Source organism: Rattus norvegicus, chromosome 1 (genome assembly GCF_021556685.1).
Source record: "Rattus norvegicus strain SHRSP/BbbUtx chromosome 1, alternate assembly SHRSP_T2T, whole genome shotgun sequence".
Lineage (NCBI taxonomy): Eukaryota > Metazoa > Chordata > Mammalia > Rodentia > Muridae > Rattus > Rattus norvegicus.
Genome location: NC_141534.1, coordinates 189,223,155 through 189,239,235, shown reverse-complemented (window position 1 = coordinate 189,239,235; position 16,081 = coordinate 189,223,155).

Here is a 16,081-nt window from a genome sequence, read left to right as displayed (position 1 = left end):
TGCCACCTGCCGTCCTGAGTCAGCTCCGCGCCTCAACCCGGGCTGCGCAGTCTTGCGGTGGCACCGTGCGTGCTTGCTGCCTCCCAGAGGCCACTCTGCAAGCTGCATTACAGCTCCAAGATACTTTGCAGCGTCCACATCGCACTCTCGCTCAGATCACAGGAGCTCTCTTACTGCTGCTTCTGCATCTTCTAGAGTTCCACTGTGGGCAACAGGAGCTATTTAACCAGACCACTCATTCTTTGAGCCTGTCAGCTGTCTTTCTCTAAGGACTCGCACATATTAACTATTAGAAGCAAGTTTAGAACGCTGAAACCGTGAGGGATCCAAGACAAGTGTCCAAGTTACAATCCCTTTGATCTGGGAAGAAACATGGCCCCACAAAAGAAAGGGTGTTAATAAGTATTAAAACATCTTAGACTCAAATGTGTTTAGATCCACCTACAGACCTTGTTAAAATGCAGATTCTTGAGTTGAGGATGTAGATCAGTTGGTAGAGAGCTTGTTTAATATAACTGAAGCCCCGGGGCTCATCCCCACTATTACATAAACCGAATGTGGTGGTACTTATGGTGCTAGATCTGGAGTTTAGGGTAAGACAAGAGACTCAGAGGCTCAAGGTCATCCTCAGCTACTAGAGAATTTGAGACCAGCTGCCCTCTGAGTCAACAGGGTGGCATGAACCTCTGGCTTCCCAAGAGATGCTTCTTTTGCCCAACCAAAGATCACACTTTTGGTGGGTAGAAACATGTCAAGCATTATTGAAGAACAATGTAAAGAAAAATCCCCTAAAATCCCTATAATTTTTTGCAACAAATGCTCATGGTGAAGAATTGACATAATAACTCATGTGAAGAATTAACATAATAACCCATGTCCCTCCCTAAATAAACATTAGTAGAATCATTGTACTGGCTAATTTGTTGTTAACATGTTAACTCATTTGGAAAGAGAGACTCTCCCAAGGGCCTCCGTAAGATTTGCCTGTGGGCAAGCTTGTGCAGTATTTTCTTGGTTGATGACTGATGGGAGGGTCCCGCTCACTGTGGGTGGTGCCACCCTGGATTGGTGGTCCTGGGTGCTATAAGAAAACAAGGGAGCAAGCTGTGAGGAGTAAGCCAATAAAAAGCACTCCTCCATGGCCTCTGCTTCAGTTCTTGACTCCACGTTCCTTCCCTGCTTAAGTTTCTGCCCTGATAACCCTTAGTGATAAACTGTTATCTGGTAGTGTAAGCTTAAATAAACCCTTTTCTCTCCAAGTTGCTTTTGGTCATGGTGTTTTGTCATACTAGAAACCTTAGGACAATTATAATTTGGAATATATACATACACACACGTGTGTGTGACGGTTTATATATGCTTGGTCCAGGGAGAGGCATTATTTGGAGATGTAGTCTTGTCAGAGTAGGTATGGCCTTGTTGGAGTAGGTGTGGTCTTGTAGATGTGTCACTGTAGGTATGGGCTTTAAGACCCTCATCTTAACAGCCTGGAAACAAGTATTCTGCTAACAGCCTTCAGATGAAGATGTAGAACTCTCAGCTTCTCCTGCGTCATGCCTGCCTGGATTCTGCTATGCTCCCACCTTGATGCTACTGGACTGAAACTCTGAACCTGTAAGCCAGCCCCAATTAAATGCTGTCCTTATAAGACTTGCCTTGGTCATGATGTCTGTTCACAACAGTAAAACCCTAAGACAGAAGTTGGTACCAGGGACTGGGGTATTGCTATGATAGGCCCGACCATGCTTTTGTTTGGAAGAATGTGGATTTTGGGACTTTGGATTTGGAAAGTCATGGAATGCTTTAAGTGGGGTTTAATAGGCCAGCCTAGTAGGAATATGGGAGACAACTGTGCTGAGGGTCATTTGAATTGTGTAGGCCTGCTGGCCCAAGAGGTTTTCAGTGGGGAAGAACTTTAATACCATTTATATCTTGCATAAGATGAGGGTTTTTTATTTAGATTTTTTAATTGTGTGTCTGCATGTGTGTGTGAGAGAGAGAGATGGGGAGGGGGAGGAGAGAGAGAGAGAGAGAGAGAGAGAGAGAGAGAGAGAGAGAGAGAGAGGCATGTTCACATGAGTTCAGGTGCCTACAGAAGCCTGGAAAGGCACTGAATCCCTTGGAGTTACAAGCAGTTGGAAACTACCTGATGTAGATGCTGGGAATCAAGCTTAGGTCTTCTACATGAGCAGTGCATGCCCTTAAATACTGAGCCATCTCTTCAGTCTGAATGTTATGTGTATATATATATATACTGCTTCTAAATGCATTGAGATTTTTTTAAAAATGACATCACATGATCTGTTCTCATATCATAGCGGAGCCGTGGGTCTCATCTCCTGAGGTGTAGCTTTCCTAGCCACTGTGCACATGTGGCTTCATCGAATGACTCACTTGCTCAGTTTATTATGCTAGGTATATTATCTCTAACTATTTATTAATATAAATTATTCTTTGTATAAAATCGTGCATATATCTCTAATTATGTCCTCAGAATAAACTCCTGCCAATGGGATTTTCCCCATGTTAATGTACTCAATCAGTGTAATTCACATACCAAAAGGGATAGTTAAAAGAGTAGAGGTGTAAAATAGGATATACACCATAATAATAGTAGTAGATGGTGTTTAACTGTCATGTAAGTATGTGTTAAAACATACATGTATTAAAGAATATATATGTTCAAAAGAGGTTATTTCTCAACATAGGTTTACAAGTGTTTCAATCCATCTGTGTTATTTTGTTTTGTTAAAAGGAATATGTGTTGACACGGCAGAGAGGGTCACACCTGTAACCAGTATTTGGGAGGCTAAGGCAAGAAAATAGCCATGAATCTAGGGCCGCCTGGAACTACAGAGCAAGTTCCAGGTCAGAAACAAAACAAAGGAATAAATTAATTTTAAAAATTAAAGGCTGCAATGAAAGGATGTCTAAGCTACTTTCTTATTGCTGGAATAAAATACCATGGTCAAGGCAACTTACAGAAAAAAAGTAGCTTATTGGGCATACACTTTCCGAGGTGAGTTCATGACCATCACAGTAGGGAGAGCCGACACAGGCAGGAAAGCATGGCAGTGGAGCAGTAGCCAAGAGCTCACATCTTCAGACAACCACCACCAGGAGGCACAGAGAGCTAACTGGGAATGGATGGGCCTTTGAAACCTCAAAGCCCACCCCATGACACACCTCTACCAAGAAGGCCACGCCCCTAACCCTTTCCAAATTCTGGCGACCAAGTATTCAAATACATAAGTCTGTGCACATGCACAGGCAGTCAGGCAGGCATATGCTAGCCACCGTGCACAAATGGGAGTCAGAGGACAGCTTTCAGAAATAGGTTCTCTCCCTCCACTATTTGGAATTGAACTCAGATCATCAATTTTGGCAGCAAATGCCCTTAACTGCTGAGCCCCATTTTCTTTGGTACTCGCAAAAATCAACAGTCTCACTGAGATCCTCCATTCCTCTGGCTTCTCTGATCTCATGGGTCTCCTTCCCTAAAGTCAATACTACCTGAAACTTTTTTCTACAAAAGATAGAGGTTTGAGGTAAGTATAGGAGTTCAGGGTCTCTAGAGATTACAAGAGCTATCGGGAAATCAAAGCTTCTGGAGAATCAGAAGCAACTTAAAAGTGTGTGAGGTAGTTTAGAAGACATCGACCTAGACACAAGTGTGGGAACCCTGCTGGATAAAGAAGCTTGCTCCCAAGCTGGCTTCTTCCTTGCTCTAGAACAGTGGCCTTTGGTTCTTGCGGACATCATCTTGTGCCGGTAGGACGACAGCAAGTTTATCTGTCCAATCTTGTTCTTTAACTAAGTCTCTTTAAGACACTGATTACTGGGGAGTCAGAATCAGGGTCTTTGATTTTTTAATATGTTTTTCTTTATTCTTTATTTTATTTTATGTATATGAGTGTATTACCTGCAAGTATGCCTGTAACCATGTGTGTAGCTGGTACTGTGGAAGTCAGATGAGGAGGGCATCAGATCCCCTGGAACTAAAGTTACAGACAGTTGTAAGCCACCACATGAATGCTGGGACTCAAATCCAGGTCCTCTGGAAGAGTGACAAGTTCTCTTAGCCACCGAGATATCTCTCTAACCCCTTATTTATTTTTGTCTGTGGGGACACTTAAGTGCTATGTGGTACATTTGAGGAGGTCAGATTACAATTTTCAGAATAGATTCTCTCCTTTCACCATGTGGACCCCAGGGACTAGACTCAGGTCGTCAGGTTTGGCCATAGGGACCTTTGAGCTGTCTCACCTGCTCTGGACTGGGGTCTTTAAATTCACTTATGTGGACGCGGCTTCACTGGCAGGAAACAGGCTTTAGGGAATCAGCACCGTGGACAGCAACCAAGGCGCTTCCCAGCTTCTGGGACTTTTATGCAGGAGGTCTCTCTCTAAAGGGTTGCTGGTCACCACAAAACACCATTCACAATCTGAACATGGATTCGATGAGAAGGATGAAGGGGCTGAGCTGACATCCTCCAGCCAACCTATCAAGTCAATATAGACAAAGTCAGCCACAATTAAGCTGTCTTTATAACTAGAAATGTGCAATCAGTTCTTTCGCTTGGTCGGTCTGTCTGTTTGTTTTGAGGCAGGGTTTCTTTGTGTAGCCCTTGATGTCCAGGAACTCACCCCATAGACCAGGCTGTCCTCAAACTCAGAGATCCGTCTGCCTTTGCCTGCTGAATGCTAGGGTTAAAGGTGTGCACCAGCACCACCTGGCTATGTGATCAGCTCTTGACTCTCTGTGCTATTTAATGACCTATAGAGTTGCCAATACTGAATGATCTCCACAAGGTGAACTGTAGAGAGCTCTGTTGCTGAAAGCCTCTGCTGCAACATTCTCATCAACTAATCCATACCTGACTATAAACAGTTGATTTGTTCACACTGAACTCAAAACAAACAGAAACATAACTCACCCCTGAGTAGAGTTTGCATAAGATATTTTCTTGCTAAGCAACATCTTCTAGATGCACTTCAACTTCAATGCCGCCTTTTCACAGGGGTAGGGATTGCAAGCAGCGAGTGTGTGGAAGAAAATCAGAAAACAGTGGTCTTAGTGGGACTATAAAATTAGCATTTGCATATAGTATGAGAGTCGATGACAAGATGTCCTCACTTTTGACCCCTGTCAGGGGAATGCACGCCTCTCTGTGCATCTCCCTATGAGTACCTCAGAACTGAGTTTAGAGCTACATTTCAGTGATTCAAAGAATTTGCAAATATGGAAGTTGTGGATAATGAGTATTGATTTTACCATCTAGTTTCTTTCAAAATACTTTTTATTTTGTGTCTGTGTTTGTGCTAATATGTCGATACCAGAGTGGCGGTCATACGTGGTGTTGTGCATTCGTAGAGGTCAGAGAGCAACTTGCAGGGGGTAGGTTCTCTCTTTTTCCACCATGTGAGTTCCAGGGATCAAATTCAGTTCCCTAGGCTCACCTTTCTGGTTCTCATTTAGTTTCCTTTAAACCAGTTGTTCTCAGCCTTCCTAATGCTGTGGCCCTTCAGTGTGGTTCCCCATGGTGGTCCTCTACCATAAATTAGTTCACTGTTACTTCACTATTGTAACTTTGCTACTGTTCTGAATCATCACGTAAATATCTGATATGCAACCCATGTGAAAGGGTCGTTTAAACCCCCTACAGGGGTAGAGACCCACAGGTTGAGAACCACTGCCTTAAACCAGCTGGACCTGTTCCTCTTCTCAGACTTTTTCCCTTCCAGGTTTGAGGAGAGAGAAGATAGTCAGGGTTTACAATAGCCTACACATCTTGTTGGGTCTTCCTTTCTTCTTGTGTCTTAGGGTAGATGGTTACATTATTCGTTTCCAGTCTTTTCTTTAATGTAGGCTCTCACAGTGTTAAGTCTTCTTCTAATAACTGAGCACATCTCATTACGTTCGCTGTTTTGTGGGCTCATTTTCACCACTCTCAAAGAATTTTCCCATGTGGTTTGTCTTTTGATCTACATTGTTTGGGGGAAAGCATCTTTATTCTATATTTGTGGCATTCCCGGATTCCCTTCTTTGAATTTCTGCTTTCATTCCCTTGTGATTAGAGAACGACTCCTGTGGTTTGGGTCGATGCCAACAAAGACCTGAGTGTTAAAGACATGGTCTGGCCAGGTAGTAAATCTGAGGCCATACTGCACTGCATTAGACTGTAGCTACAGTTTGGAAAGAAAAGGTACAGCTGAATAGAAAGAAGTGGGGTGCTGTTGAAAGGAGGATGAAACAGGGAGCAAGTAGGAGCAGCAGAAAGCGGGACAGGAAGATGGAGAAAATGGAGGTTAAGGGAAAGGTTGTGGTTGGGAGAGAGGTGGGAGGATAGAGGATGTGGGGAGATGCTGGCATACAGGAGGCTGGGGCTGGGAGATGCATTTTAGTGGAAAGAAAAGTGGCTAATTGCTCTAAGGATTAGAGTGAGAATATAGCCTAGAAAGTTCTGGCTCTGAAGGGAAAACAATGTCGGCTAACACTCATTCAATTGCAAGTGATTTGGTTGGTTGGTACTGGGGGGTGTTGACTAGTTGGCCATATATGTGTCATATTATACATAGTATGTGCATGCATAACATAAATGACATCATATATGCAATCCCTGGCCTGCTATTTGTCTCCCGATGAAGCTGGTGGGTCTCTATGGTTTCACAAGCAACTGAGCTTTGTCATGTTCTGAGGTGATCTCTTAGAGAGCTATTAATCCATATTATCAAAAGACAGTTTTGCTATTCTAATCAGTATTAATGATTTTTTTCAACCATCTCTCTTTTAGGCTTCGGTTTTTTCATTTTAATTTGTGTGGAGGGGCACACGCCATAGGATATGTGTAGATGTCAACCTTGTGGAGTCAATTTTTTCTTTCTACCTTTATGTGGGTTCTAGAGACCAAGGATCTCAGGCTGTCAGGCCTGTGCAGCAGACATTTTAAACCACTAAACCATATTGCTGGCTTCCATCTTTAAAAAAAATTGAAATGCACTCGAATGTTTAAAATGTATCCCCCAAGTCTACTTTCCTGCATACTTCATTTATTTATATGTATGTGGGTGCTTTACTTAAATGTGTCTGTGTGTCTCAGGCATGCAGTATCCACGGAGCCCAGAAGAGGGCGTCAGAACTGGAGTTTCAAGTGGTTGAGCTGTCATGTGAGTGCTGAGAATCAAACCCAGGTCCTCTGCAAGAACAGCAAGTGTTAATGACTTTAAGCCATCTATCTTTCCATCTCCTGTACTTGAATTTTTAATAATATTAACCATAAAATGCTAAACAATTCAGACAAAATCAAAGTATTGCTTAATTAGTATATGCACCAATACGAATTACCTTATTACTAACAATTTTATCCATTGTTCCAGACTTAAAAGTTGTTATATAAATAAGACTTTTATTACTTAAGCAAGCTCATATTTTTCTGAAATTTTATTTTTCATTCATTTTCAAACAATGTGGTTTTTCTATTGAAATCTGCAAAGATATACTTTATAGGGATGTGTGTGTGTGTGTGTGTGTGTGTGTGTGTGTGTGTGTAATATGCCTGTATGTATGAGCACATGTGGGTGAATATGTGTGCACATGCATGTGGAGACAAGAGGTCGATTTCTTCCTCGGTCACCCCTGCCTTAATGTTGAAGCAAGGCCTCTTACTAAACCAGAACATTGAGCCTCAGGGACCCATCTCTCTCTTCCTACTCCTCCGGGCTGGGTAACATTTATTTATACATTTTTTTTGATCTGGGTGTGGTGGTGCATACCTTCTATACCAACACTTGAGAGACAGGCAGGTGGAGTTCAGCCTGCTTTATAGAATGAGTTCCAGAAAAGTCAGGGCTACACAGAGAAACCCTGTCTTGCAAAATTGTTTTTGAGATTATGTCTCCTGGAAATGTCAGAGATGCTACCTGGAAGTCCTACATCATCGATGGACATGCTAACCTGGAAGGAGGAAAGCTCAGGACTGGAGAGATAGCTCAGTGGTTAAGAGTACTGGCTGCTCCTCCAGAGGACCCAGTACCCACACAGCAGCTCACACCTAGCTGTAACTCCAGTTCTAGGGGACCTGACACCCATGACACCCAGGGGTCTGACACTCAGACATGTATGCAGCAAAACACCAATGCATATAAAATAAAACTAAACAGGCCTCAATCCCAGAGAATGATGTAAGACCCCGAAGTGCCCTTACCTCAGGAGCACCACCCACAGAGCACAGATTGATAAAGTGACGGCTGCAATAGCATGAGGGTATAAGGTTTTTAATCCACGTATGTACTCATCCATGCAGGCAGAGGCAACCCCGAACTCAAAAAGCATACAACTTTTATTCCTTACAGAGGGCAGACTTCAGCAACAGGGTTTGCTGGCTTATTCTCATTGGTGGTGCACAGGACAAAGGATCTGGTCAGGTATTGGCTGGCCTGCTCAAGGGGCTGTTCTTGGCTTAGTCACTTTCCTCATCCAGTCCTACACCTGGCCTTGGAGAATCACTGGGAAAGGGCTAAGTTGGCACATCCCTTAGATGAACTGGGTGATCAGACAGGGTCAGGATGACATCTTGAGGTTGTTCTTGGAATTTACCACAGGGAGGTGTCTTTCCGAGAACAGTTGTTTTTGTTTTATCTTAATTAGCTTAGTCAGAATTGCCTCAATATCTTGATCACCAAAACTTTATCACATCGCTGGGCATCCTGACATCAGATGTGTCTCTCAGAAAGGACACAAGTTTGTCATAGGCATCCTGACCACCAGATGTATTTGTCAAAACCTTGATTTTACAACTTTGTTTCTCATATCTATGAAACTATGAAACTTTATTTCTTCAAGAACAAACTACAGGCAGCAAAGGATGAAATAATTTTGTTAAAGTGAAACTTTCCAGGTTTCCTTAAGCTTGTGCCTGTTAAGTTCCTTTCCCCTGTAACTAAATCCAGATAGTTAATAGGGGCTCTCGGGTTCTCTCTTAAGTCCTAGATCACAATGTCCTAGATCAATGTCTAAATCACAGTGTCCTTCCATGTTGCACAGGATACACTTAAGACCACATTTAAGCCTTGTGTGGAAGTGCACACTTTTAATCCCAGAACTTGAGAGACAGAGGCGGGCTCTGGGCTCAAGGCCAGCCTGGTTTTCAAAGCTAGTTCCAGGACGGCCAGGAATACATAGAGAAACCTTCTCTTGGAAAACAAAACAAAACAACAAAAGGCTTTGTTTGTCTCTGGTTAGTTGTGGCTAAATCAAAAATACACCTGGGAGAGCCACTAAGGCTATGCATAGTGGAAATTTATAGCACTGATGGACATATTTTAAAAGACTATTTCCAGGCAAAGATGTAGAGAGACTGGATCTGCTATACATTGCTGATTGCAGTGCAGCGTCATACAACCACCCTGGAAAAGAGTTTAACATTTCCTTATGAAACTACACATTGCTTAACACAAAATCCAGCATTCACATCCTCGGGCAGAAAAATGTACACTTATATTCAGGCAAATTTCTGAATGTCAATGTTAGCAGCATCTTTAATAGCAGTAAGCCATGGATGTTTCAGGCATCTTTCAACAGGTAAGTAAATAATTAACCAAACTTCAACACGATATGAAATGTGGAAGTAAAGCATGTAATGACTTGGATAGACTTCAAGAATAGATGCTTAGTGGGGGTAGGGCACAACACAGTGTTATTTAATCATGTGTCTTCAATTACGTAGCATTCATTTTTGGTGTGTATATATGTGGTGTGTCTGGAGGGGTGGGCACATGTGAGTTTACATGCCCATGTACATATATGACAGACAGAGGTTGGTCTCGGGTGTCTTCATTAATTGAGCTCCGTCTTATTTACTGAGGCAGCATCTCACTTGAACTCAGAACTCTTCAATTAAGCAAGCTTAGCTAGACACTACAATGTGGGGATTACCTATCTCTGCCTCTAGGGTTCTGGGACTTCAGGCATCCACCATGTCTGCCCTCCTGGCACTTATGTGGGTGCTGGAGATCCCAATTCTGGTCAAAGCTCTGATAAAACTACAGAGATGGAGAACAGATTGGTGGTTATAAGGTCCAAGAATGGAGTCCGGAAGGGAATGGGTGAGGTCAGAGAGAACTTTCTTTGTAGAGGCAAGCCTGTTTTGTGTCTTGGTTGTGGAACGATTATAGAAATCAACAGTATTGACCAATATAGGTTTCCTAGTTTAGATATTTTGCTTTAATTGTTTAAGGTGTTGGTTGCTGTGGCTGGAAGACGAGGGAAAGTTCAAGAAGCTCTACGTGCTAGTTCTATAATAGTGTATGTTCTAACCATGAACATGGTATGTCCTTCTACTTACTTGGGTTTCTGAATTTCTCTCAGCAATGTTCTGAGTGTTCAGTGCAGACCTCATATGTGTCTTTTCATACCTATTTCTAGTTATTTGACAGATCTGGGATAATGACTGGCCTGGGGAAATATAGCCTCTAGTGCAAGATGTTATGGTAGTGACCAACCACTCTCTGGTTGTATTTTAAAGTGTTCATTTTTGTTTTACTGCTGCCTAAAAGTCAATTCGATTGTCCAAAAGTGTTACAAAGAACCTGTCTCCTGTTTTCATTAAAGCTGCTACTCTTAGCATGTGGTCCTGACCCTCAGGATCACAAGATGGCTATTGTTTACCAGGCCTCACAAAGGAAAGGAAGAGGAAGAAGAAAAGGAGGAAGAGGAAGAAGAAGAGAAGGGGGAAGAAGAAGGAGAGGAGGAAGGAGGAGAGGAGGAAGGAGAGAAGGAGGAGAAGGAAGAGGAGGAGGGAGAGAAGGAGGAAATAAGGAAGAGGAGGAAGAAGGAAAAAAGGAGGAGGGTGAGGAGAAGAGGAAAGAGGGTAGAGGAAAAGGTAGTTATAGTTCATGTTCCAAACTCAGAAGGAAAAAAAGCCCCCAGGTGGATGAAGTGTCGAATGCCTGTAATCCCAGCTCCTGGGAGGCAGAGGCAAGTCTTTTTCTGTGACTCTGAGGCCAGCCTGGTTTATATAGAGTTCCAAGACAGCTAGGGTTACACAGACAGACTGTGTCTCAAAACAAGAACACTTTCCTAGAATCCCAGAATTTTTTGTGTTCTTTCATTCCGTGTCAGTCACCAGTACTGGGGCTGGCTATTCCTGTAAGTGAGGAATATGAAAAAAGCCTTTCCGCTGGGAACATTGCTCTTTCAAGCACAATCAATACTCTCTTGGCAAGCCAGGAAGAGAAAATGGCACCAAGGAGAACTGGGTAACAGCAGGCTGGTGTAGCACTCAGTGCACCTCTTTCAGTGCCAGGGTAACAGGAGGCTGGTGTAGAAAGTGGTGTGTTTCTCTCACAGTGCCATTTCAGGTGGTGTCTGACGTAACTGACCATGCAAAACTTCTACCACGCTGATCTGCACCATACGCTGTAGTCACATTCTTTTCCCTCTTGTTCAGCTTCTGCGTTTCCCTTAGGGTTATGATGGATTGCTTTTGCCTGCACTGTTTTCTGTCACTGCATTCGATTCTCTCCAAGCTATTCAGTAGTACTTACAAATTCTGCTAATTTCTTTTTCTTGTAGCTAGACACACTGTTTCCCCCCTTCCCTACTTGAACCATCCCTCTTAGAGTCTTTTGTAAACATACACAAGATTTTTTTTAACTGTTCTGTCATTTCCTTTAGCCACTCTGTTAGATATCCTGTATCCTGGCTTTCTGGTTAGACTTTAAAATTAAACCTTTCAGCTCAGTCAACTGTGTTTTTCAATAAAGTTTCAATCAAGAGGTCATGTAAAAACACGTGTGTTATATGCATGTAAGTGCACCTGTGTGTATGGATTTGTGAGGAGTCAGAGATAAGCATCGAGTGTCCTCCCACCCCCGTACTTCACTTTCTGGAACAGTCTCTGACTGATTGAATCTAGAGCTCATTGTTTTAGTGAGACTAGACAAGCAGCAAGATCCCAGGCCCCAAATGTCCCTGGTACCTAAAACTTGAGTTCCTTCCTTCCTTCCTTCCTTCCTTTTCTTTTCTTTTCTTTTCTTTTTTTTTTTTAGTATAGAATAGTTTATTCAGGGTGTGGGGAGGGGAGTCAAGAGTGTATTTGAGGCAGAAAAAGGCAGAGAGAGAGAGAAAGAGAGAGAGAGAGAGAGAGAGAGAGAGAGAAAGAGAGAGAGAGAAACAGAGGAGTTAGAGACCAGCCATGAGCATGTAAAGAAAGAGGGGGAAGGGAATGGGGAGAGAGTGGGGGCAGGAAGGCAAGAGCAAGAGAGCAAGAGTGAACTTGAGTTTCAAATGTGTGTAGCAACACCTGACTGTCATGTGGTCCCTGTGGGGACACAAGCTCATGTCCCCATACAAGGACTTTCTCCACTGGATCATCTGGGCAGCCCAGGAACTACATCTTCTGAGTCATTGCATGCAATTGACTTTATTTCTACCTTATGCTGAGTTGCTAGCTTGGAAATAGTTTTTCCTGTTGTTGTTGTCTTGTTTTTGTTTTTTAAACAGAGTTTCTCTGTGTAGCTCTGGCTGTCCTGGAAGTTATGCCAGGCTGGCCTTAAACTCAGAGATCTGCCTGTCTCTGCCTCCTGAGTGCTGGGATTAAAGGTTTGTGCCACCACCACCCAGCAGGAAATAGTATTCCTTTTTATTTTGAGGGCATGGCTTTACTATATTTAAGCCTCTGTTTTGTTTTTGAATGTCTGATAAAATTCTGCTTTTTCATTTGTATGTGACTCTTTGGCCTCTTTTTAATTATAGAGGTGTGTGTGTGTGTGTGTGTGTGTGTGTGTGTGTGTGTACTGGTGTGTCTGTACTGATGTGCATGTACTCATGTACGTGAGCATGTGGAGGCCACAGGACAGCCTTTGGTGTCATAAATGCCATCACTTCCTTTGAGACAGTCTCTCACTTGTTTGGAGCTCAACAATTAAGCAAAACTGGCTGGTGTGTGAGCTACAGGGACCCCCCCACGTCTGTGCCACCCTAGCACTGGGACTTCATGAGCATGACCACCCTCCAGTATGGGCATGGATCCTGGGGTGGAACTCAGTTCCTCACGCCTTTGAGGTAAGCACTTCTCTGACTAAACCGTCTACCCAACCTACTTTCTGCTTTGGATGAACTCTGTAGAATCTCTTAAGCCACTGGTTTCATTTATTTTTCTGATCCTTTCTTTGTGGCTTTCTATCTTCTTTTTAGTCTTTCCCTCTCACCCCAGTAAAATTGTGGAGGAGAGGAAAAGGAGTATGTTTAGGTTTTACTCCTAGAACTCTCTCTATCCTCCATTCTCATTTCTTAATCAGTTACCCGTGGCTTTTTGGTGTCTGAATGGTGACAGATAGTCCCTTCTCTGTGTCTGCTGGCCTTTTGGTTTTCTGCACTTCTTATAAATCTGCTGTATCTGACAGCCCGGGTGCCTCCTGTTCCATGTTTTGGGCTATCTTCTGCTTTGACCAACTCACAGCATTTACACTGACTAGATGGCTTCACTGGAAGACGCCAAACTCATTCCTAACATAGTCCTTTTGAATTTCCTCTTGCCACCGTGTGTACTGGTGGTTTAGATACTCACAGCAGTTTCTGGTCCAAGTGTGCCCCTCACAGAGATCTTTTCAATGCTTGATGTTACTATTTATTTTTAGTAAATTTAAAAGAAATTACTGACTTTGCTCAAGACCTATTTATTTGCTTGCATGTGTCTATGTGAGTGTATATGCAGGTGCATTTGCAAGTATGCAGGCACAGAAACCAGAAAAGGCACCAGATATCTTCCTCAATCACTCTCCCACCTCGCCTATTCTTCTGAGGTAGAGTCTCTCCTTGAGCATGGAGCTGATGTTTTCTTGGCTAGGCTGGAAGCCAGCAAGCCCTAATGATTCATCTGTCTCCACTCCCCCCACCCCAGAACTGATGTTATAAATATGCTCAGGGTATCTGGCTTGTTATGTGGGTGCTGGGATCTGTACTCCAGTCCTTATGATGGGGTAGCAAGCAATGTTAACTGGTAAACCATCTCTCCAGCCCTTGATTTATTTTTTTCCTCAAAACAGTTATCAGCAGCTAAAACACTACCTATTTATCTATTTGCTTATGTTCTGCTGTTTATCATTAAAATGGAAAACACTTTGTATTTTCATGGCTGCTTACTGGAATCTTGAGCAGGTACTGAGGTGAATACTTCAGTGTTTGCTGAGTGTTTACACTTAAATGAGTCTCACGATTTTATTTTTTGCAAAAAAAAGCAGAGCCTTTATGTTTTCTCCTCATGTGAAGTTTCAGTGTCTCTCAGGCACATGGAATTCTGTCTGATCGTTGGAAGACTCTAGAACAGCAGTTCTCAACCTACTGGTCACAACTCTTTGGGGATGGAATGACCCTTTCACAGGGGTCACCTAAAACCATTGGAAAACACAGATATTTACCTTATGATTCTTAACAGTAGCAAAAGCACAGCTGTGAAGTAGCAATGAAAATAATTTCATACTCAAGGGTCATCACAACAAGAGACTTGAGAACTGCTGCTCTAGAAATTTCAGGCGTGTATCATGTTATTCCTGACTCCTCAGTAACAGTAACGCCTCAAAAGTAACAGGAAGAATTCACCCTCTATGATGTCTTACCACACTTCTCTTCCCTCCTGACCTATGTGCTCTCAGAGACCTGGGTATCCTCATACCCAATAAACATATCAGTTATCTCTGCAAGTGCTAAGCTGTGATGCTGCCCTCCCTCAGGAATAAATGCTCCCTGAGTCTTTCTCACAGTGTTTGGCTTATTACGTTACTGAACAGTATTTTGGAATCTACCATTCTTTTGATCATTAAATGTTATCTTATAATACTTTGTTTCATTTACTTATTTTTGTTGTTGTTTAAAACAGGGCCTCATGTAGCCAAGACTGAACTCAAATCTACTTTATAGCTAAGGCTACCCTGGAATTTCTGATCCTCCCACCTATAACTCTCAAGTACTGGGATGAACAGGTAGTGCTTCAATGCCCGGCAGCTAAATGTATCTCTTTCCTAGGCAAACATTCTGCCACTAAGTTGCATCCTTGACCCTCTTTTTACTTTTACTTTTGAATCAGAGTATCAATAAGATACCCATGCTGGCTTCAACTCCATCTGCTGCAGTGGCTGGCCTTGAATTTGTGATCCTCCTCCCTCAGCCTCCTGAGTATTTGAGATTACAGGCAAGGAACATCAGGCCAACTTAAGTGCATCATAATGGACTTTTTATGTTGCAGTAATTTTATATTTGCAAAAAAGGACACAGTAAATTCTAGCCTTCTCATTTCATCTCCTAATATTAATATCATATAACTATATGTCCTAGTGGCTTTAACTGTCGATGCAAGAGCATAAAAATCACTTGAGAAAAGCCTCAATGGGGAATTTCCTAGATCAGACTGGTCTGTGGGCATGTCTGTGGGGAATTCTCTCTACTGATGATTAATGAATGAGGTCTCGGCACACTGTGGGTGGCACCATTTCCTTGGTAGGTGGGCTTGGTCTCTATATGAACTATAGCTAAACATTAGCCTATGAGCCAGCCAAGAAGAAGGGTTTCTTTATGGTTTCTGCTTTAAGGTCCTGCTTGAGTTCTCGTCCTGACTTCTCTCAACAATAGACTGAAACAAACCTCTTTCCTCCTTGTACTAGTCAGGGTTCTCCAGAGGAATAGAACTTATAGAATTAATATATACATATACAGGACAGGAATTTATTTGAGTGACTTATAGGCTGTGGCTGTTTACAGACAGAAGTTTCAAGAACGCAGGAGCTGTTCAGTCCACAAGGTTGGATGTCTCAGCTGGTCTTCAGTATACACTGGAATCCTGAAGAAGTAGGTTCTAATGCCAGTGAAGGAATGGACTTGCTATCGAGGGCCAGAGCAGGGAGAGAGAGGGAGAGAGAGGGAGAGAGAGGGAGAGAGAGAGAGAGACAGAGAGACAGAGAGACAGAGAGACAGAGAGACAGAGACAGACAGAGAGAGAGAGAGAAAGAGAGAGAGAGAGAGAGAGTCCTTTTTCTGTCTTCTTTATAGAGCCTGCCAGCAGAATGTGTTATCTAGATTAAATGCGGAT